Source organism: Euprymna scolopes, chromosome 34 (genome assembly GCF_053919585.1).
Source record: "Euprymna scolopes isolate OS-2025 chromosome 34, ASM5391958v1, whole genome shotgun sequence".
Classification (NCBI taxonomy): Eukaryota; Metazoa; Mollusca; class Cephalopoda; order Sepiida; family Sepiolidae; genus Euprymna; species Euprymna scolopes.
The window spans coordinates 68,854,465-68,879,955 of record NC_136515.1 but is presented as its reverse complement, the minus strand read 5'-3'; the positions used below and the strand labels follow the sequence as shown (position 1 = coordinate 68,879,955).

The 25,491-nt window shown below is 34.9% G+C and overlaps 1 long non-coding RNA gene across 1 annotated transcript; it reads right to left on the bottom strand.

Annotated features, from left to right (window-relative positions):
- Positions 1–862: 862 nt before the first annotated feature.
- Positions 863–21,385, bottom strand: LOC145259050 (uncharacterized). Its single transcript, XR_013864113.1, has 3 exons — positions 21,144–21,385; positions 16,142–16,289; positions 863–951 (listed from the first exon to the last, which is right to left on the bottom strand). It is a non-coding gene; the product is annotated as an uncharacterized LOC145259050 (long non-coding RNA).
- Positions 21,386–25,491: the final 4,106 nt, after the last annotated feature.

Genomic DNA, 25,491 nt, shown 5'->3' with positions numbered 1-25,491 from the left:
TTGATAATAATTTTGGATGTCAAAGGTTGTGAAGTTAAGGAAGTGTTTATTTTTAAGCGAGACAAACCAATTAATTCGGAATCTGAATTTAGCCAAAGAGGGAAACTTACTTTTTCTTTAATAGAAGGGATGATTCTATCTAAGACATTTTTGCTTACAGCACCTAAGTCAGAGTTAGATGGGCAGATCAATCTGATGGAGGGGTTGTCATAGAAATTAGATTTATGCTCCTTGAGGGCGAATCTAGGGGTACCCGGGGAAATTATTTCAGTGAAGTTATGAATATTCATAGAAGTCAGTAAAAGTTAGTTTCAGAATTAATGGAATCTAAAGTCTTGGGAGGGACTATTTTATAAGATTTATTAAGTTCTTTATACAAAAGTCTTTTATATGTAGGATAGTCAAGTTTATAATAATTGGTTGAGGTATATATATATATATATATATATATATATATATATATATATATATATATATTCTTGACCGGATTCGAATTTCTTGACCGGCGGTAATCGTGACTTTTATCATGCAATCGATTCTAAATACGATTTCAAAAATAATATTAGCGAACCATCCCTAGAATATTGCAACAAAATTATATATTCAGTTTGCGTGCACAAGAAACATAAACGTACTAACTTTACTCTACATAAGATGAGAAATGTTACTCATTGAGCCAATCACACGAGAACTATAAACCAGACAATTAAAGTTCACGTATATTTTAATGAATTAGAAATCATGCTTGTGGCAAATTCCTCGAAAAACAAAACTATTGTGTCTAGTATGTTTAATTACCTGCTTTCTCTAACTAAGACACCGATAGAATGAAGGAAAATTATATAAAATACAGATATGCATACCGCTCGAAAAGTTTTCAATAACGTGTCTCTGCTTCTGAAGTATGTCGATGGCAGGGGTTGATTCCTTAGATTCGCACACCGTCAATATCTGCAACGAAAAAAATGAAAATGGCATGCATAAGTAGGAGGTATTATTTTTGGATCGTCCCTCGTATATAATATATAAATAGGATCACGGAAAATTGAAGGGAACTTTGGTGGAATAATAATAATAATAATAATAATAATAATAATAATAATAATAATAATAACAATAATAATAATAATAATAATAAGAAGAAGAAGAAGAAGAAGAAAAAGAAGAAGAACGAGAAGAAGAAGGAGTCGAAGCAGAAGAAGAAGCCTAAGAAGTAGATGAATGAGAATAATCATGGGAAAGAAAAATAAAAATAAAAAATAAAATAAAATGAAATAACAATAATAAAAAATAACAAAGAAGAAAAATATAAGTAAAATTAAATATTATTAATATAAAATAAAGAAGAAGAAAATAAATAAAATAAAATGATAATAATAAAAAATAATAATAATAAATAAATAAATAAAGAAGAAGAGTATGAAGAAGAAGAGGAAGAAGAAGAAATAAGTGACACTAAAAATACAGCGCTGAAATGTAATTGCTCCGGGTTACTAGTAGGTTCAAATAAATTCTCCTTCAGGGTAAACAAATGAGAAAATGTAAAAATGAGGAAAGAAATAATGTTTTGAAATTGCTGTCCGCCCGAAGCAACCGAAGCCGGAGAAAAAAATAGTGTTGCATTACTTCCCTTGTTTGTCCGCTGTTTAAGTTAGAATGTTTTTACGCGTATTTTTACATTTTATTTACTTGGATGAAGCCGCCGTAGTATAGCGACCATTAATTCATAGATTATAATATAAAATTTGAACTTTTGTGAAACAGCGTTGTCCGGATATCTCAGCCCCTCCCCCCAAAAAAAAGTATGAAAAAAGGGCGGTTTTTCATTATTATGATTATGCAGATTGGCGTGGTCCTCTTGAACGTTGAGTGTCCATAAGGATCCATCGTGTAGAGCATAATATACTTGGTTAAAAGAAAGATATGTGAAATTCTTCTATAGGTAAAAGCGTGATTCCTCAGTGCGCGCGATACTTAGAATAGAATTGGGAATTATTTAGGATTCTACCAGGCCATAACTGACGAAATAAAAGTATGCTGCTTCATTAGATTAAAGAAAGGGTTACGTTAGAATTCGGTTCGAATTCCGTGCAGATTCCCGAAGTCGACAGAAAAATCCAGAATTCGACAGAAAGATTCGCGACTTCGACAGAATGATCCCAGAATTCGATAGAATGATTCCTGAGTTCAACAGAAAGATTCCTGAGCTCGACAGAAAATTTCCGAGTTCGACAGAATGATTCCCGACTTCGACAGAATGATCCCAGAATTCGATAGAATGATTCCTGAGTTCAACAGAAAGATTCCTGAGCTCGACAGAAAATTTCCGAGTTCGACAGAATGATTCCCGACTTCGACAGAATGATTCCCGAGTTCGATAGATTGATTCTGGAATATGGTCATATTAACGTCCAATGTAAACAAATTCTTGTGAAATACATCTGAAGAAAGTCGGAGGTTACATCGGCCGTCCCTGAGTCTTCCCTTATGCTTAAGAAATTACCAAATGTCACGGGGAGCAAGGTCTGGACGATAGGGAAGGTGAAGAACTGTTTTGATGCTCATCTTGGTCATGACAACGTCTTTCTTTTTTACCTTCTCTGAGCACCCTTGGGACAAACGTTGCGCACATCTTCTACATCTTCAATTCTTCCCGAATGATTTTGTGTATAGCCCCCTCACTGGCACCAAACTGGGCACTTATTGTCTCTATAGACATACGACGGTACTTATCCATTAAATTCTTTATTTGGCCAATGAACTATGATGGTCTGACATTCTTACTCCTCTCACACCCCTCATCATACAACAGACTACCTGCCTTCCATGAATCGCTTATGCCACTCAAAACTAATGATCGATGCATATAAGATAGTACAAAAGCAGGTTAAAGCATTCCATACGTCTCTGTGACATTTTACGATTTTGGTTGTCGGATTTTCCGCAAAAAAGTTAGAATAGCAAACCGAATATACAAGCGAACACGTAAGTGTAACCTCGAAAGTAAAACTGACGGAACTGCTCTTTAATAATAGACTAATACACGCCACATAAGAGAGCATTTTCGTTAGTCTGTCATATTTAATTATGAAATCGTTTTGTCGTTAGTCTGTTGTTGTTGAAAGATGTCCCAGCGGGTTTATTCCGATTGCATAGCCAGGACCGTGCATCTGAATGATTAAATACTAAAAGCTATATTCTGAAGAAATGGCACTGCTAACGAAAAGGAAGCACATCTGGCTGAAACTGTTATTTGTATTCAAGCATTTGACTTAAATCGAAATTTCAGCAAAAACTTTATATACTTGTCATATCGTAGTTGTTGCTTGTGTGTTGATTACACACAAAAAAAATTTCGTCATTTATATAATAATCTGCGTGTTACTTTCTTTCATTAACACGTACGTTATGCTTTGAAAAAGGCCAGATTCAATATTTGAGGGCCAAACCGCTTAAAAATCGGCTAGATTTTATCAATTTAGCTTTAAAAGGGTAAACTTTGCAACCCCGGACAAGAATACGAGAATGATCTCTCTTTGACCTAGGTACGTTTTCGAATATCATTATAATAATATATGACCATTGCAATGAAGAGAGAAAGGAACTCTAAATAACTTACCGAACAAAAGGAACATTCAAAAGAAACAGGGAGAAGAAGAAGCACATTGTCTGCCCCAAAGTGTTAGACTCAATGATTAAATTAAAGATTGACTCTTACAATGTGATTTTTCTTTTATTTGTATTAGAATATGGTCGCAAAATATTACTTCCTATTTATTAATACTTATTAATATCTCTCATTCGTGTCAGTTTAAAATACAATTGACACTATTTCCCTAAAAATGTTAATAAACTCATATTTGCTGCGTGTTAGTTTTTCTGTCGAAAAAAAATTGCGATATCCAGAAATATATCAGCTGTATTCATTTGTTGAATCAATAGATTTCTCGTTTCTGAATATTTTGAGATGAGAATTGGTTATTGATATTATTATTCTAAAGGGTTCTGCTCGGGATTCCGTCCAAATTCCCGAATTCCACAGAAACATTTCCAAGTTAGACAAGATATACCTGAAGAAGGTCGGAGGTTAAATGGACCGAAAAGTTGCGAAACTCACACTCAAGATGAAAACAGTCGTCCGATGAAAATATATATATATATATATATATATATATATATATATATATATATATACCTACATAAGCCTGAAGAGACCTAGAGTGGATGAAACACAGAATATTCAGTGTAGCTTAATCGCCATATATATTTTATAACTTACTATGTATATATATATATATATATATATATATATATATATATATATATATATATATATATTTCTTTAGAACCTCAGTCCGATAGGAAACTATTTCTCATTCCGTGAAATTTTTTTCTTGTTGTAAATATTACATTATTTATTTAAATTATTGGAATTCGTTGAGATGAGTAATTTATTTATTTATTTGCGGACTGTTATCCTCATCTTCACATTTGTTGTTTCACGACGTTTCGGCCAAGTATTTCTCTGGCCTTCGTCAGGTGTACCTCGAAGGGATAGCAATGCTGAATCTCATAACTATATTTCTCAATAATTACTGCATTCAATAGTCATTGTCGTCTCACCATGTTTTGGCTAACTAATCCTCTGACCGGCTGTATTTATTTGCTTCCCCACGAGAGCAAATTAGACAAGGCCGTTTTTTAATGTGAGGAGGAGCGAGGGAAAGGGGGACCAGCTCCCGAGAGGTGGGAAATGGTTGCTGGATAGTGATAAGCTCCAGATAAAAAGGGTTGCCCCTACATGGACCAGAAGCCCATTGCCAAAAGGACTGGATTTATTTGCTTCCCCACTGAGCAAATTAGGCACAAGGCCGATTTTTAATGTGGAGAGAGGGTGGGGAGGGGGAAGGGAAAAGAGGACCAGCTCCCGAGAGGTGGGAAATGGGAGTTGGATAGTGGAGTTCATTTGGTATATAGGGTTGCCCCTACATGGACCAAATGATTGCCACAAGGACAATGGTCTTTGGTTGCAGTATCTGCCGGAACAGGGTAGTTATTTGCTCCCCCACTGAGCAAATTAGGCACAAGGCCGATTTTTAATGTGAGAAGTGAAGGGGAAAAGGGGACCAACTCCCCGGGGAGTAGGGGAGCTGGATAGTGACAGTTGGTATGAAGGGTTTCCCCTAAATTGACCAAGGTCTTATATGTGGGGTTTCCCTCACATATGGTCTTTGCTTGCAGTATATGCCGGAACAAATACTACACTTTGATCTCGGCCCAAACGCCAGATTAAAACAGCTAAAGCCAATGCTCGCCTGAAACGTGACCAAGACCACAGGAATAGTTGACCGAAACGTCGTGAAACAACAACTATAAGGATAAGCATAACAGTCCGCAAATAAATAGATAAATATTACATTTTTATCTTTACTGTTGACTATAGCTATATCAAACTGATCACGTGTCTATATTATTAAACAATGTATATTATATGTTTCTAATTCGTCTGTTCGTGTGTTCTGCTTTTCTTCAGGAACTACTTGGCCAATGTGGCGAAAATGTTGTAATGATTTTCGGTATTATATGGTGCAACGAACAAAGTATTACGGTATCCGTTCAATGCAGAGTTAAAAATTAAATAGGGATTAATATAGCTGAGAATAATAATACTTCATTTCTTTTTTACATAAGAATCACTACTTATCAAGTCCCAGAGGCCACTCGAGGATAAGGCTTAAAGAGTGTACAGTAGTCAATTGAACAATATAGTTATCGGTAGTAATGAAAATTCGATAACTTTGTTAACTTAAGTGGAACGGGTCATCAAGAACTTGTTTACGTTGGACTTGAAGACAACCATATTGTAGTCAGCTTGAAAGCCGGTAAACGGAATACAGTTCCACAGGCGTGCAGTACTAAGAAAGACACTTTGTTCATGGAATTTACGCTTAGGTTTAGGCACAGATAAAGAGTGGGTGAAATTATTGATAGTATTTTTAGTCAGACGAGTGTTTCTCGTGAAAGTTTGGCGAGGGTGGACCATAAATTGGAGCTCAGCCGAGCACTTGCCATGAAAATAAGTATAAAGCCGAGACAGCCTCGCAAAATCTCTTCTGTGAGAAAGAGGTTGCAGGGGAGAGAAAAGGGCATCGTCTATGAGGCTACGAAGTCTGTTTTTAACTCTATCAAGACAGACTGATCTGCCTGAAATGCTGTACCAGATATTGTTGTAGCAAGGTGCAGCGAAGTAAGTATTGTGGTATCCTTTATAACTACAGTTAGGGATTAATAAAGCGTAGTACTTAATGCAAATTGAGCACAACTTTAACTATATATTCAATCATCAATTTTATCATAACGAACTTATTCTAAATCAACAGTTTACAACTGTTGTTGCTTGTTTTTAACAAACTAATAAATACAGTATCATCTTATTCGCTTTTTGATGGCCATAGCTTTAGAAAAATGATCGAATTTCTATATAATTCAATTTTGTAATTATATTCACTGGAAATATTACTACTCCGGTGGCATATTTTTGTTTTTTACTTCAGTCGAAGTTCTCAGAAATCAAAGGGCGCACTACCTGGCGCTAACACTTGAACTCTATATGAGATACATAGATATTCGAATGTTGCATTAAAGTTCTTTATCTCTCAAACAATGAATTAGTAAAGAAATTGAGAACATATTTTTCTCTCCTCAATTAACCATTTTCATATGTTGTAGCATATCCTTCGTTTTGGTCACTTGATCTTACTGAATTCCAGGACAAGAATTTTTCTAATCTAGTGGAGTATCTAGTTTCGTGCTATTACTTGAGGCAACATCACTTGAAGAAGCTGCACCATCCCTCATAATTTAATTAGCCATAGAAAGATCTTATTTGGGCAGCGACTACGATGTGATTTAGAATATTTTGTCAGAGTTTATATTAAATGTTGTTGACTCTTAATGGGCTGTTACAGATTTATTTGCTGCCTACCTCAGCAAAATCTGGAAAGGCTGGAAAGTGGGAAGGACACTCCTGCAATTGTAAAAATTGCCTGAGTAACCCCGTCGGCATCCCCCGGTCGGAGCGCCTCACGCAGTAAGCTATAAACTTATTCTACCGGAAAGCCCAGTGGCAAGGACTGGGAGGGTGGACCTCCTAGGTATTACCCAGGCGGCGTACCTCAGTCTGACAGGTGCTGGACGGTTCCCGACACCTCACCTCTCGGGTTGAGTGTCAAGAACGGATCCTTGACGAGTACTTCTACCCTGTCTCCTTGCAGCCGAAGCCGCTAGGAGACCTTCCCCATCAGACAAGTAATGGTGTGGTATGACACCAATGGTTTTGACGATCGTTTTTATAACCAAAAATTGTAATAATCAACCAATGAAAAGCTTCTAAAGTTACTATAAAAATTGTCGAATTTTAGATTCAATCAGTTCGCCGTTGTCTCCGTAACGAACCTGCATTTGATTCTTCGCCGCCATCTTTGTTACTGAGAGTTATTTAACACTCAAGATCGAAACTGCATTAATTCGTCACCGCCATCTTTGTTCTACATAATGTCTCAACACTTACAGTTTACTTCTAGGGAAAAGTATCCGTATGCAAGGTTTTTCTGACAAAACCCCAGTATAGAGAGACCTTAGATACTCGACGATAGTGTCTCGAAGGCATTCAAGTTCTTTCTCAAAGCATTCAAGTTCTCTCTACTAGGCATTCAAATTTTTGTCCCTATAAATATTTATGTGTTATGCTTGATAAATAACAGTGATTATTCCTGACGCAACCCTAGCCGAAAGGAAATATCGATGCATAGTATAATATCCTTATCACCCTATGTATGCTCTATCGTTATTTTTTTTGGCAGATGGTCAACAGTTCCAATCTATGGCCACTTTTATAAAACGTTCTCAGCAAATACTTATCTAGATATGTGCCTGAATCTAAATGAAATTTCCATGAGTATAGTTTCTTTCCTCGAACTATCCGTTTGTAGAACACAATAACATGTAGCTAATTTTCAGCTGACTGAAGCATGATCGTCTTACAATTAAACCGTGAATAAAATAATCTACCAGAATTTAAAGTAAAATGCAGTTTCAATAGCTTGGGATACTAAGTTCAACACATCGCAGGCATATCCCTAGCATAAGTCGACTTACCGTTCATAAATGCATGGTTACAAAAGGGAATTCAATAGAGAATGGAATCTATAATATTAATATGCATGAATTAAATAGCAGATTAAATCGTGTTTTACAACTGGGACACTGGCCACATTACTAGTATATATGCACACAAACATAGACTCACATACTAACACACACACACACACACGTATATATATATATATATGTATATATATATATATATAGGTCAATTACATGCGCCATAGTAGAACGCAGTAGAGTATCGTCAGTGATGTTGTAGCCAGGATTCTAGTAACGTTTCGTGTCTTGCAACATCAGACTTTCCACCCAACGCAGATCTGACAAGAGGTGATCGGTCTCTAGTCCACTCTCTATCAGTGCGCTTTCAGGCACTGTTTAAATGCGGCTGCACTCCATACAACATCTTCCTGGTTTCTCAGATTGGCTTAATTCTAATGATGCGTGTTTTTGTATATGAATATTATAATAGCAATGAGAAAAACAAACAAAAACACCCTTCAAGACTACCTAAAAAGAAGAAGAATTAATTATAATAAATCTACACCTTCCTAATACTAATATATTATAATATATAATAAATAATAAACATATATATATATGTATATATATATATATATATATATATATATATATCGCTGTGCAACAAACAGTCAACTATTTTTAGTAGACAAAATAAATGAAGATCATTAATGCTTCTCTCAACATAACATCTTTATGTTTCGATTGTAGCAGCGAATAAGCATAAAAATGCCCATTAATATTTAATTGTAATAAAAAGTAAATGTTTACTGGAAGATCTAAAATTACACAATGCAAATATGCATATATATATATATATATATATATATATATATATATATATATATAGAGAGAGAGAGAGAGAGAGAGAAAGAGAGAAAGAGAAAGATGTTATTTGTTTTTGCGATACGCTTTCAATGAAGTCAATTATTTACGAAAGTGCATTTTTACTTGAATGCGAGTTGGGAATAATTTTCCCTTTCACCAATTTGCTACCCCCATATGTGAAGCGGCATATATATTCTTTTTAATATATAATTATCCGCTGACACGTGTTTTGTCGTCTACGACTCATCAGAGTGGCTGAGTCTCGCTAGATTCAGCCACTCTGATGAGTCGTAGACGACGAAACACGTGTCAGTGGATAATTATATATGCATATATAAATATATATCTGTGTGTGTGTGTGTGTGTGCGTGTGCTCTTTGAAAACATTTCCACTGAAATAGATTTTTTTTTAATCGTTTATATTTACTTGAAATCCAAAAGCAAAACCAGCTATCGTCTTTCATTTTATTCTTTCGTTCGTCTCTTTGTTCTCTTATTCTCCGAACTTTTCACTTCGAGACTGAAATCGCATTATCAAACAGCTTCCTATCATACCGTCACCTGACTTTTCCCTTTGGGATGGAGATACAACCACATTTAAACACATCTTCATTGCGATGTCACTTCGATGTAGCAAGTTTTGACTACCTTGTTTTTCTGTTGTTCTAAATTTACAGTTATTGTATTGTGTTATTTATGCGTTTGGTTGTCTTCTATTTTAAAACGAGAATATAGTGCTGCTACTGCTCTCGCCACAATTACTATAGACTAAGTAAGGAAAAAATTAGAAAAACTAGCTGTACACACACACACACATACATATATATATATATATATATATATATGTGTGTGTGTGTGTGTGTGTGTGTGTGTGTGTGACAGATAGATAGATAGATACATACATACATATGTATATATACTAGAAGGGTTACCGACGTTGCCCGGGACTGAATGAAGATCAACATTTTTTTTATACTCTCATATTTTTAGTACCATCAAAATCAGTGAAATCGACCATTTTTTAATCAAATCGATTGATTACCTGTGTTGGATTATTAAATTTTTTTAAAGTTAATTAGTTCTCTCGATCTATCTGTCTATTTATCTATCTATTCAAGGATATTCTTAAAATCGTTTATATTGGGAATTATTTATTGTTTATAGAATAAAGTGTAGCAATGAGTTTTAGCTGAGGATGTTTACATAAATAAGCTTGGTTAAATATAAACAAAATAACCTTTAGCAGACGAACGTGACAGACGGGGGTCACGTTAAGGAGGCGTGTCTTTTAATCGGTTACATCACTGGAACTGAGTGCAAGAGGTTGGGAAGTTTAGTCAGTTGAGGAGAATTAGAGTTTAGTCACGAGAGTGAATAGACGAACTTGAAGCCAGGAAGCTAGGCTGTAACGAATAAGCATGTTGACGAAATCCAGACTCTTGTGAAGACCATTTGTGACAACTGAAATAAATTTATATTTTAAAAATATAAAGTTTTGTTTTGTGGTTTCACAAAAGAAGAAAGAACAGCGGTCTCAACTGGTTATGGTTTTGGTCGTTTCAGGTTTCATCAAGGAGCTCAGCAGTGAAGATAGAAGAACTATTGAAGAATGAAAGGTATGAAGCATATATTATTTTTCGTATAAAAAATATACCGTATGTAAAAATGAACTGCAAATACATACCCGTGTGATAACTTTCTTATACAAGATGACTCAGTGTTTACGTCGATATCATATCCTCTGGTTAAATAATAATACATGAAAATTATACGTTTATAACGGGTGTTATAAGAACAATATCTCTCTGAATATAATATAACTGTTTTATATCTCACACCACTCTAAATATAACATAATTGTTTTGCCATGTTTGTATCTCACTAAATACCCCCTGCTCTAATTAGACACTCCGCGCGGACACCTAGAGGAAGCTTCACTTGCCTCGCGCAGTGAGTTAGTCCACAATATATTGCAGTCTACTTAGCACTGTACAGAAGATACTGATGACTGTATAAAATTATTTTTCATACATAATAGCTTGCATTAAAGTTTAAAACTAAAAGTCAAGTATCATGCTCCGATTGTGCTCGAAACAAAAACACTGATTTCGAACGCGCACCTACTATAGCTAATTACCTACTTTGGATTTTATATACCTGCATTTATTTTCGTGTACTGAGTATGGCTTAAATTTAAGTTTAAACTGAAGCAGTCACGTATCATGGTGCACTTTTGTTTGAAAAAGTACCAGTAGTTTCATACCATATCATAGTTAAAGAAACGTGGTCATATTATCCCCTCTCCGTTCTAAAATCCATACAGGTTCCTGAGTTGGACAGACATATTTCTTAGTTTGATAAGTTACACCCGAAGTCCTTCCGGTAATCATCGATGCCTTTTTATAAAGAAATCTGAAGTAAAATACCAGTGAAACCAATGCTAACAATATTATTTTCAGAAAAAATACGATATGATAAGGAGTTCATCAAGTTTGGGTGTTGCGGAGTAACGGTGGCTAATGGGTAAACGACCCAGGCTAGCAAACTGGTCCTGCCAAGTTTGAATCCACTCCGTTTCACGGATACACTTTAACTTAAGACGTTAATAGTCTTAACGGGATCACTTTTGCAATTATTCGGTATCTTTCTAGGAAAAAAAAAATTCTAACTAGGAAGGCATCGAGGAAACCAATCCCAACATCGAATTCATACGTAATGAATGCATGAATATATAAATGAAACATTCCGTAAATTGTCCAACTCCGAAATACAACTGCGAATTAATTAAAACTCATACCATATCATAGTTAAAGAAACGTGGGCATATTATCCCCCTCTCCGTTCTAAAATCCATACAGATTCCCGAGTTGGACAGAAAGTTTTCTGAGTTCGATAAGTTACACCCGAAGAAGGTCGACAGACACCTCATACAAATAACACTCAAGATGAGAATCGTAGGCCGAAGAATCCAATTAATACTTATTTGACGCCGGGATTACTTCCGGTACGGCAACTTTTCATTTAAATGCCTCTCATTGGCAAAAAAAAAAAAAAAAAAAGAAATATGCGGGATAAACTAGTCGCTATGAAATATGACGAGTTCCATTATAAAACGAAACAAACGCGATTTAGAAATTACAAAAGCACATACAAAACTTACATTTTACCTATTATGTTTATCGCATAATTTCCTTTTTTCTTTAAAATAGTTTAACCATTTAGTTAAAGTACATTTAAAATATCAACATTAAAATACACCTGCATGTTATTTCCTAATACAAAACGGATCTTTTTTTAACCTTCAATCTTCGAGATAAATTAAGAAACCAGGCGTAGATCAGTACGTCAGCTATTTATTTGTTACTCTACTACTTCGTGTAGTATCTGTTTCGGCAGATACTGCAAGCTATGACTAGCTATGACTAGCTATGACTAGCAAAGACCAGATGTGGGGGCAACCCCACATGCCTGACCATTAACCAGCTCCCATTTCCCACCTCTCGGGAGCTGGTCCCCTTTTTCCCTTCCCCCTCCCTTCACTCCTCACATTAAAAATCGGCCTTGTGCCTAATTTACTCGGTGGGGGAGCAAATAAATACCCTCTACTACTTCGTGTCAAGATCAAAGTGTAGTATCTGTTCCGGCAGATACTGCAAGCAAAGACCATATGTGGGGGAAACCCCACATATAAGACCTTGGCCAATGTAGGGGCAACCCTTCATACCAATTGTCACTATCCAGCTCCCCTACTCCCCGGAGAGTTGCCCCCCTTTCCCCTTCACTCCTCACTTTAAAAATCGGCCTTGTGCCTAATTTGCTCAGTGGGGGAGCAAATAAATACGTCAAAGTGTAGTATCTCTTCCGGCAGATACTGCAAGCAAAGACCATATGTGGGGGAAACCCCACATATAAGACCTTGGCCAATGTAGGGGCAACCCTTCATACCAATTGTCACTATCTAGCTCCCCTACTCCCCGGAGAGTTGCCCCCCATTCCCCTTCACTCCTCACTTTAAAAATCGGCCTTCTGCCTAATTTGCTCAGTGGGGGAGCAAATAAATACCTCAAAGTGTAGTATCTGTTCTTCAGATGCTGCACTTCAATTTCTTGTTCTGTATCAGTGGAGGAGAAATCCTTCACGACTGAGACAATTTTAATTTGTGTTCTTTTTCTTCACATTAAAAAACGACCCTGATGTTTAACTCTGTCTCGTGGGGAGACATTGTAAATAGGTTCTACTATTAACATATGAATAGTTCAATTCTCTATGCTTATTTTATATGTTTCATTGAAGGGATTCTTATATTAAATACTAGCCGGCCGCCCGCCAGACATTTCCCGGCCATAAATACGCTTCAAAATAATATTTTGATTAATGCAGATTTCGTATTTATTATATTATATTATATTATATTGGACCCAAAATATAGTAATGATTTAAAAAAAAAAATGACTCATGCGCCACTAAAGAGAATCGAAACAAAAACGTTTAAGTTACGATTTACTTTTTCCTTTGACGTTAATGCTTGAAGATATGTTTGCTGCAAAGCTAAAAATTAAACCATGAACCTATAGCTATTACGTTACGCATGCATATTCGCAATGCTGTGATTCGATCTTCACCTGACAAATTTCATATTTTAAAGTTTCAAATGTTTGCACTGATTTACCCCGGCTAATACACAAATAGAAAGTTTCGTATGCGCTCGAATACCATACATAATAAGTTTCATGTCTGTAAGCCAAAAACTGACAGAATAGTTTGGTAGGCAACATTTTTTAAACAAATATATAAATGCATACATAAATATATATATAAAAAGCGGTTTGTGTTTACTATAAACTTTTTTACGCAAATATTACCCAAGTATTAATCATGTAGAATATCTTCATGAATACAATTACCCGTAATAGTTAACTAAAGATGATCATCCCATAAGAAAACCGAAAAAAAATCTAATAGGGGATTATTTACAATGAATGTTCAAAAGAATATGCAAATTAGCTAGATCTTTTGCAGATGAATGCAATTTTACGACACATGTATAACAAAGTTATATTTTCTTTCTACATGAATAGAATAAAACGTTTTTAATATGAATATCAATACACAAAAATATTATTGTAGTACAGATTTTTATCGATTTGTAATAACAAAAAGAATACATGTATTCGATATCTTTCAGCAAAATCAAACTCTTTCTACTCTAATTGTTTCTTCAATCGAACTGCTAGACTTTAGTTGGTTGGTTGTTTTTGTTTTACGCAACCTTTTTCAGGTTATTTAATGCCGAATCTAGTGATTTTGAGGGACGATTTTTTAATGGCGTATATAAGTCGGATTCTATTAAACCCATAGTTGGGACTCAAACAGGTACTGCCACTCCGGGTCAGAGTGGACCTAGGAGCAATGGCAATTAAAGGGTGGCTTCACACTCCCCAAGACCCGCAAGCTGGGGTCTCACCATTGGATATAGTTTTAGGTAATATTCAGGACCGCTAGACTTTGGAATTCCCTGCTGGTTTCCTGCATCTCTGCCTGTACTGACATGTACAAGATCAAGTGGAATGTGAATAGACATCTCACTGCTTAACCCCATATACATAGTATACCTATGGATTTAGTCTTAAATAGTAACGCATTACATTAAAGTAACAGTGCCTCCATTCAAATGAATGACTCTCGTCTAAAAGAAGCTATCTGTTTTGACAAACTTCTGGGTTTAACCTTTACTCTTGACGTGAATGTGAAGACTTTCATAAAATCTATTGCCAAACTTACCGGAAAAATGATTGCGCCATTTTACCGCTCCAGATATTGTGTAACTTCCGGCGAATCCTCTACATGTATAAATGCCAGATACAGTAGAACCCCGGTAGACGGTGGCCCTAGGATACGTCTTTTTTCAGTTTAAGAAATAGAATAGTATGTTTTTGGGCCCCCTGGTTACGGTATTTGCCCTGCCTTACGGTGTTCTTTATAATGTTATACACATGTCTATTATATACTGTACTGTATTTTGTTACTAATTTTTAATTCCGTGTCCCGGGGTTCTACTGTAAATCTTAAATAGAATACTGTTGCCCTATCGGGCCTATCTGGCCTTGACTCATTACGTCCAAGTAACACAGTGCCTCAATTCCTAGGAAAGGCTCTCATCTAAAAGAAACTCTCTGTTTTGACAAACTTCTGGGTCTGACCTTTACTCCTGACCTGAAATGGAAGACTTACCAAAATTCTCCTGCCAAGGTGACCCGAAAAATGATTGTGTCATTTTACCGCTCCAGACGTTATCTAACTCCCGACGAAATCCCCTACCTGGATAAGAGCCAGATACGTCATAAATAGAGTACAGTTGCCATATATGGCCTATCCTGCTGACAAAGTTGAAAACCGGCTTCGAAACTTCCCTGCAACTTTTTCCCCCCACGAGGGAGACGTTGCGACAGTGTTTCGCTTTTATCGTTATTTTGATAGCAGGTGCTCGTCTGTGCTTCAATCGATGGTTGCCCCGTGGTAACATTTCACAAAACCTCGTCTAGTTATAACGACCATAAAAAGTTAATACCATTCTCTATTTGTTTCGAATGAACATCTCTTATTTTCTAGACATGCCCGCCTCTGAAACTTTCCCAGCTGATTACAATATGGTCGTCTTCAATCGTAAACAAGTTCTTGTTAGGCCCTTTCCTTAATTGATTTCTACTTCATTTCCACAACTATCTATTAATATGCTTCTGTCTCAGCGACTACTGTACACTCATCAATTTGTATCCTCGAGTGGCCTTCGGGCCTTGATAAATGACGACTTTTATGTAAAAACGAATAAATAGTAATTTCCATGTTATGTAAAAAAACACTATTGTCCTCTAGAGATTCATACGAAATAAATAAATGAATATGTTTTTTTTAAACATGTGTATTTTTCCTTTTACGAGATTTAACGCGTGGCTTCGTTTTTTTTAATTTTGTTAAATTTTAATCTCGATCAGATCTTTGGATTTTTGCAACAATGTTTATCTGGTCGGACATTAATTGTTATTGATAATACATCTATTGCTACTCTCCTAGGCAACGCCGATTATCTTTAGAGAAAATAATAAGTGTATTATATTAAAATAGATCTCACCTTGCCGATAAAAATGTCTCCATCAGGAGCCGCCAATTAACGAGCCACTCCACCCTTTTGTAAGGCACTGTAGCAACTTTATATCATTGTCGAGATTGTTTATCGGGACGAGGCCGACGTGCTTAATCACATCGATTCGAAATAAACACTAGACAAGTAAAAAAAAAAAAAAAAGTAAAAACAGACAAATAAATGAAATGAATAAACGCTTTTAACTTTAGTGAATGCCTTACCAATTTACTGGAATGAGTTCGCATTTCGTCAATAATTGAAGCAAAACGACCCTCATCAGTGGGTACGTTTTATATTGCTGGGAGCGACTCAACTACGCATTGATTAAGACAAATAGACGTAGAGAGAAAACGCTGCCTTGCTCGGGACACATTTCCCAACACTCCTGTGTAATTAGGGGGTTCTCATGCCCTACCTCCATCCCCATTGATTGCCTCGTTTAACCACCAACATTGGTGCCGTTGTGAGTCGAGGAAAACGCATTTTTCTTTCGCATTTTAACAACAGATAGTTACATCTCATTTCGCGTTGTAAAGTTCGCAATATTTGGTTAATTCGGACTACTGTTCTCACCGTTAATGTTATAGAAATATTTATGCTAATGAAACCTGTTACAGAGCTAATAGCTAGATATATTTCGTAAAACCTTTCATGTATATATATATATATATATTCTTATTCTTTCATAAGTAAAACGTTTATATATTAATTCTCTCTACTCCATCACGAATAGTCTAATACATATATATATATATGTATATATATATATATATATATATATATATATATATATATATATATATATATATATATATATATATGTATTAGACTATTCGTGATCTGTTGGTCAGTATATGTTAAGGCTAGCTATTGAACATGGAGTACAGAGAATTAATATATAAACGTTATGCTTATGAAAGAATAAGAATATTTTTAACAATTACGTTAATGAATCAAACATGTATATTAAATAATTTAAACATCGTGTAAAAGTATATTAAAATGAAATAAAATATATAGATAGATTTTGCGAGGTCGTTTCCTAATTAAACATTATTATACCCCAATATATTTGTGTGTGTGATTATCTTTACTCGATTTCTTATACATAATGTAAAATTAATAATTGATAAATAGTTGATTGTTTTTTTTTTTTGTTATAATAAGGCGCTATGAGTATGGCGTAAAGCACTTATCATATATGAACTTTTTCCGTGCTTAAAATGCTAAAAATTAATTGTTTGCACAATCTTAAAAGTATTAATAAATTTGCAAGTAATTTTAACGGTTTAAACTGCCAATTACGGAATCAAATGCAATAAAAAAGACTTCACCATAGTTTAAATCGTGAAAAAACAAAACCAAATTGTGTAGTGTGATATTGTGTTTGGTTACAGTTACAGTGAGAAATTTACTTTTAAATCTAAAGAAAACTGAAATAGAATTTTCCGGCTAAATTTTTTTTTTACACAGTGATCACCACTTATCAAGGCCCAGAAGCCACTCAGGGATAAGGGTTATTGCAAGTACATTACATTAGTGTGGAGATTTGATGAAGTGTTTACTTAAGGGGGCGGTTCATTAGGAATTTGTTAACGTTGGACTTGAACACATCCAAGTTGTAGTCCGGTGGGAAGCAGGCAGACGGAACAGAGTTCCACAGGCGTGCAGTTCTAAGAAAGAAGCTTTGTTCATGGAATCCGCGTTTTGATTTAGGCACATATATAGAGTGGGGGAAATTTTTCACAGTGGATTCAGCTAGACAGGTGTTTTTCGTGAAAGATTGGCGAGGGGGGACCAGATATTGGAGTTCAGACGAGCACCTGCCATGGAAATAATTATAAAACAAGGATAGCTTCGCAAGGTCTCTTCTGTGGGAGAGAGGTTGCAGGGTAGAGAAAAGGGCATCCACCAATAAGCCACGAAGTCTATTTTGTACTCTGTCAAGGCAGGATAGGCTGTGTTTAGCAGCTCCTACCCAGATATGGCAGCAGTATTCCATCCTTGGACGTACTTGGCATTAATATAGATAGAGAATTACATCAGTAGTGAGATATCTTCTGGAGCGGTAGAAGGATCCCACCATCTTTCCAGCGACCTTGGCAACAGACTTGATGTACGTGTTCCATTTCAGATCAGGAGTAAAGGTCAAACCCAGAAACTTGTCAAAACACGGGGCCTCACCCAGACGAGAGCCATCCATCACAATTGATGCCAGATGGGGATCAGAGCGTTGATGATGTAAGGAGAGGAGTTTGGTTTTGGATGCATTAAAGGTAACCAACCACATCTTCCCCCACTGAACCACGCGCTCGAGATCAGAGGAGAGAGAATCAGAAAAAACTTTGTCATTTACAGCCTTTGATGTGTTGCTGTAGATGGTCGTGTCATCAGCATGATGTCAACGAATGATTTAAGTATGTCATTGAGGTCATTGATGTAGATCAGGAAGACAGTTGGGCCCAGGATTGACCCCTGAGGGACTCCAGCATTTATATTGCAGGCCTCCGATTTTTGTCCATCTACCACCACTCTTATATATATATATATATATTTTTTTTTTTAACCAAACGGTTAATTATAAGATGTCTCTTTTATTGTCTTTGCAAATTATTTACGGTACGATTTCGTTTGTTATGTTCCATTTATAAAATGTTTGATGCTGTTTTTTGTAGATAGTTAAGTAGTTTCTTTATATTTACATAGTTTCAAGGACTGGGCAAGCTGATCTGAATAATTTTAACGACTATAAACTGTCAATTACTGAATATATAAAAACTTTAAGATAGTAAATACATTTATTTTGTTTTTGTTTGAAAACGATTCCAACTTGCAATGAAAAATACAAAAAAAAAAAAAAGCAAAAACTATGCAGGTTTTGTTTTTATTTGCATATGTTAAACGCGAAAAAAGAAAACTTAACACACCTTCGATCGCACAATCCCACATCCGACCTCGTGGGTATGCAAGTAAATATAATTTTTTAATCTATTCTATTTTTGTAATACATAAATATAAAATTAATCTAGTGTTTAAAATCCAACATCCACCGGCAAATTATGGAAAAGTATTTGGTATATTATTATTAAAAAAAATATTATTGAAAAAAATATTATTGAAAAAAATATTATTGAAAAAAATGCTTAAAGCACCTAAGCAGAAACAATTTTATATTTTTATTTTTGCAAAAAAATATATGCAGAATATATATATATATATATATATATATATATATATATATATATATATATATATATATATATATATATATATATATATCTTCGTTTTGTTCATGTTAGGATTGGAGAAAAATAAAATACCTACATCTATTTGAAAATAAATAAAATAAATGAGACAATCTGTAATTTTCTTTTATAACTTCATTTTTATTTATTTACGCATGCGCAGAATTTTGGAATCGAAAGTTGTAAACTGGACGGACACTATCAACGCCCAGTCAAGACGATTTGATATATATATATATATATATATATATATATATATATATATATATATATATATATATATATATATTATTCATTCACATGTAATCACCTTTTTCTTCGCCATATTCCCTCTGCTTCACTTGTTGTTATCAAGTAAGATCTTTGATTTATGTCAGTTTCATCAAATACTTTTGTATGCAAAATCCAATCCCGCATTTTGCTAATTCCTACCATCTGATGAGAAGGAAGGTATTTCTTCGAAACTCCGCGGATTTATGACTATCCACTTAGTAAGTGTTTCCTTTTCAGATTAAATATGTTTTTAACTCATTTCAAAGTGTTTTTTTAACATGTTTTATTAACTATTTGCTCTTTTATATGTGTATGTATATATATATATGTGTGTGTGTGTGTGTGTTTGTGTTTGGGTGGGTGTGTGTGTGTGCGTGTGTGTGTGTGTGTGTTGAGTCATTAATATGCAACACTGTCGTCATATCACGGCTCCATTAGTGTGTTTTATAAAGTCTTGTAACGGAACCCATTCAATGTCTTCCGTTCGAGTTAGCACCTGCGTTTATGCTTGCTATAAATAATATTTTTTTTTTTTACATTTTCACCCCAAACAAGGCAAATTGCCACTTTGATGTAGGGGGCTACTATTAGGGACACAGGCTACAGGAGTACTAGGTGGGGAGTTGGGTAGCATGATGTCGGTTCACGTTACACTTGAACTTCTGCATGTCAGTACGATTGGGGAAGCAGGAACCTGGAAGGGAATTCCAAAGTCTAGCGGTTCTGGGGGAAAAAAAACTACTGGAGTAAAAGACTGTCTTACATCCAGGGATCTCTACGGTGAAGGGGTGGGATTTTACTGCTTTTCGGGTTTGTCGGGGTATTTACGCAGAGGGGGTCCAAGTGCTTGCAGTTCGTCGGAACATTCACCGTCAAAGTACTTTTAGAACAGGCAGAGGGATGCTACATATCGTCGATGGGACAGAAACTGTAGCTTGAATGACAGTTCAGGATCTATTATGTTGGCGACTCTCTTTTGAACCTTGTCTAGGAGCGAGAGACTAGAAGCAGATGCACTAGGCCGAATATGACAACAATACTCCATACATGAGCGAATGGTGGCCTAATAGAGGTACAGGATACTTTCGAGCGTTAGTAGCTTTCTAGCACGGTAGAGAGAACCAATGGACAATTGGACAATACTTTCACATAAAAAGGGTTTAATCTGTAAATATTACACGTCTATGAAGCGCATATAACGTTTTTCTAATTACCATATGTTTTTGTCTTTTTAATATTCATTTATTCATAAAATTACATGTTATATGCGTCAGTTTTTAATATTATAAAAATTAAAAAAAAAAAACCCGAAACGTTCCAGTTGTTATATATTTTTGAATTACTAATATCGCCTGCTTTTCTTTGATGACGCAAACCGCACGGTGTGCTAAGTAATGTCGGGTAAATTTATGCATAGCGAAGTAATATAAATGATAATTTTGAAGAAGTTTTGGAATTAAGACGTACGTTACCTTTTGAACGAAGGCCAAATATAATTTTTTGTAGGCTAAATTACTTGGAAATAAGCCAACTTCACGAAATTCGCCGTTTAATAGGCCAACCTTGCGACTGTTGTTACGCTCTGAAAAAAAAAAGTTGATTCGGAAAAAGGTTACTTTGCGAAATTTGACTTTACAAATACCGGTATGGAAAACCTCGACGACAATGTACGAGTGACCGCCCTTTGATAGAATTGCGTTTGCGAATATCATTATAAATAATATATGATTATTGTTGTTATAGGTTGAAAAAGAAACCCGATTAAAATGTGCATGTGCATTCATAGAGATGTAAATAAAGTCATATTTGCTGCATGTTATATTTTCTGTCCAAAAAATTACGATCTTCATTAAAACATTTGCTGATTAAATGTTTTGAATGCCCATGCATCCTACTATAATAATAAGCGACAGATAACTGAGAATAATCTAGTATTTGTTTAGTTTAGGCAAAATTGTCTGAAATTCCATTTTCGGTAACCCATTGACTTGGTAGTATAACAAATTTATACGTAAATTTAATTTCCATATTCTTGGATCATTATCTCTGTCTCTCTGTCCTTCTCTCTATCTCTTTTGATCTCTTTCTTTCTCTCTCTCTCTCTCTCTCTCTATATATATATATATATATATATATATATATATATATATATATATATTAGCATGAGTGCCCGGCGTTGCCCGGGTGTTTGGAGGTGTGTGTTAAGCAAAAAAAAAAAAAAAGTGGTAGTAGGAAGGCAGGCTCGAACCCTTACTGCGAAGGAGGAAAAGAACGGGTACACACCTGACGTCTTTGATCTTACGACCACCGTATACAAAATATTCTCGTTGCGGAAATTTCCTTCTGGACCAACTTACCGTAGGTTTGCAATAGCAGATGTCACATACGAATCCTAGGAGCTCCATCAACACTAATGTAAAGACATACAAAGGAAGTAGTTCTTATTATTTCCTATATATTTACAGTCCTCTTCCAGTCCGCAGCATACACCCGGAAGATATATAACAATTATAACTATGTTTTCCTATATTAAAACATATATATATATATATATATATATATATATATATATATATATATATATATATATATATATATATATATAAGCAAACCATTGTAGAGCTTATGTTTGTGACTAGAAAAATGTATATATACGTAAATTAAGAAAACAATTTCTACATTTATTTCTACAATATGTCTGAGGATGATAGAATTACTTCCGTCGAAAGCGCTCGCGATTATAGATCGAACATATACAATTTCGAGAAGAACACAAAAGGACTATTCGGAGATTGGAGAAGATAAAAAGGAAAATTGTAAAACAGAATAATTCCGTGCTATTCAATAATATTTGTCTAAATGGGAAAATGCTTCCTAACTATACACAATATATATATATATCTATATTATATATATATATATATATATATATATATATATATATATATATATATTATATATTGTATATTATATACATATAATATATATATATATTATATATATTATATATACATATATATTATATATATATTATATATATTATATCAATTATATATATTATATATATTATATATTATATATATATTATATATTATATATATAATATATATCATATATATTATATATATTATATATATATTATATATTATATATATATATATACATTAATTATATATATTAGATATATTATATATATATTATATATATTAGATATATATTAGATATATATATATTATATATATTATATATATTATATATATTATATATATAGTATATATATCGTATATATTATATTATATATTATATATATTATATATATAATATATATATATATTATAGATATTATATATAGTATATATATTATATATTATATATATGTATATTATATATATTATATATATTATATATAAATATTATATATATTATATATATATATTATATATATTATATAGATACTAGCATGGGTGCCCGGCGTTGCCCGGGTGTTTGTATATATATGTTATATATATATATATATGTTATATATTTATATATATATATATATATATATATATATATATATATATATATATATATATACAAGCTATAACCCAGTCTTTCTCTTTCCATATTTTCAAACTCTTACACTCCTGAAATTAAAATTCACACAGTAGCGCTGGGTGCCTCAAATGATTGAATTTTTGACATGCCATTTTTTTTTTGTGTATTTAGCAAAAATAGTTTTTAAGGAGAGAAAAATGGGTCAAATTTGAAAACCTTGTTATATATTTTTTTCATTCATCCCAGCTTATTTTAAATTTTTATCACTTTATATGCCTGTTACGTCGGTACAGGTGTAATGTTACCACCTTTGAATGCTTCGGTTTCGATTCTAGCTGATGGCACCTAAATACTTTTTTTTTTCTTTTGAAATCACAACTCTATAATAATATAAACGAAATCTGGACAAATTATAATATCATATTCTAGCGTATTTTACGACCGGGCACCCCAGCCCCGCTAGTATGTATCCCACTATTTATAGCAAATGATGGTTTGAGCACTTTCTTCGACGAGCGAGAGTGGATGTAATACACACTCGAGGAGAAATATTTACGGCACTGATTTGTAGCCTGAGTGTTAGAGCCGTCAAAAGTCAATGCGACGGTTATAGGTTCGATCCACAACTGAGGAAAGGTGTGTGTCTAGCCGTACTGATGAGTTGTGATACAATGAAACAGTACTGTATGTGGATGACATATATATATATATATATTATCTGTCAGTTTGTATGTCTGTAAAAACAATGTCTCGCATTGCTCACTAATTAATTACAAATAAAAATGTGAGCGAAGCTGGTAAGAAAAATCACAAGGGAACAAATGGATTCTTATTGTTTAGTTACTAGGCAAGTGACGTCAGAGATAGGCAGCCTGCTCATGGTAAAAAAAAAAGAAAAACTGAAGCTGCCAAACGTACAAAGCATCACGGGAAATGATACTTGAAATCAAACCTCGCTAGCGGAGTCTTTTTTTTTAAAAGACAAAACCACAAAGGAAAATGCTTCGAAACTCGTAGTTTAATCAATAACTATAATCAGTGAAGTAAAATGAAACACGCCCCTCACTAAGAACAAAAAAAAGAGTAAAACTGCATTGTATTAAATGCACGTAAAGATAAACAGATGAAAATAACAGTTAAATTGGGGAGGGGGCGATATATAAAGACGTATTTTTCTTCAAGATTTTTCAGGTAAACACTGGGTTATATGGATTAATTGTTTTCTAAGATTTTATAATTTCGTAGCGTAAAGGACGAAAAACTATTCTGATAAAGAAAAGAGGACAACATAGTTTTGGCTATACTTGGCCTTCAGGTCAACACTGGCCCCCGCCCTTTACGACCCGGGCGGCAAGATCAAAGTGTAGTATCTGTTCCGGCAGATACTGCAAGCTATGACTAGCTATGACTAGCAAAGACCAGATGTGGGGGCAACCCCACATGCCTGACCATTAACCAGCTCCCATTTCCCACCTCTCGGGAGCTGGTCCCCTTTTTCCCTTCCCCCTCCCTTCACTCCTCACATTAAAAATCGGCCTTGTGCCTAATTTGCTCAAATAAACACCATCTGTTCCGGCAGATGCTGCACTTAAGATAATTTGTACCAGTCAATGGAGGGGAAACCCTCTATACTGGGACAATTATTATTTTTGGTAACCAGAGTGCCCCCTTTTTGCCTACTTTTAGGGGAGCTGGTTTTAACCTCACATTAAAAACGGCCTTGTGCCTAATTTGCTCAGTGGGGGAGCAAATAAATACCATCTGTTCCGGCAGATACTGCAAGCTATGACTAGCTATGACTAGCAAAGACCAGATGTGGGGGCAACCCTACATGCCTGACCTTTAACCAGCTCCCATTTCCCACCTCTCGGGAGCTGGTCCCCTTTTCCCTTCCCCCTCCCTTCACTCCTCACATTAAAAATCGGCCTTGTGCCTAATTTCCTCGGTGGGGGAGCAAATAAATACCATCTGTTCCGGCAGATACTGCAAGCAAAGACCATATGTGGGGGCAACTCCACATATAAGACCTTGGTCAATGTAGGGGCAACCCTTCATACCAATTGTCACTATCCAGCTCCCCTACTCCCCCGTGAGTTGGTCCCCATTTCCCCTTCACTCCTCACTTTAAAAATCGGCCTTGTGCCTAATTTGCTCGGTGGGGGAGCAAATAAATACCATCTGTTCCGGCAGATGCTGCAAGCAAAGACCATTGCCCTTGTGGCAATCTTCTGGTCCATGTAGGGGCAACCCTACTTGGGCCAGCTGGCAAATCACTATCCA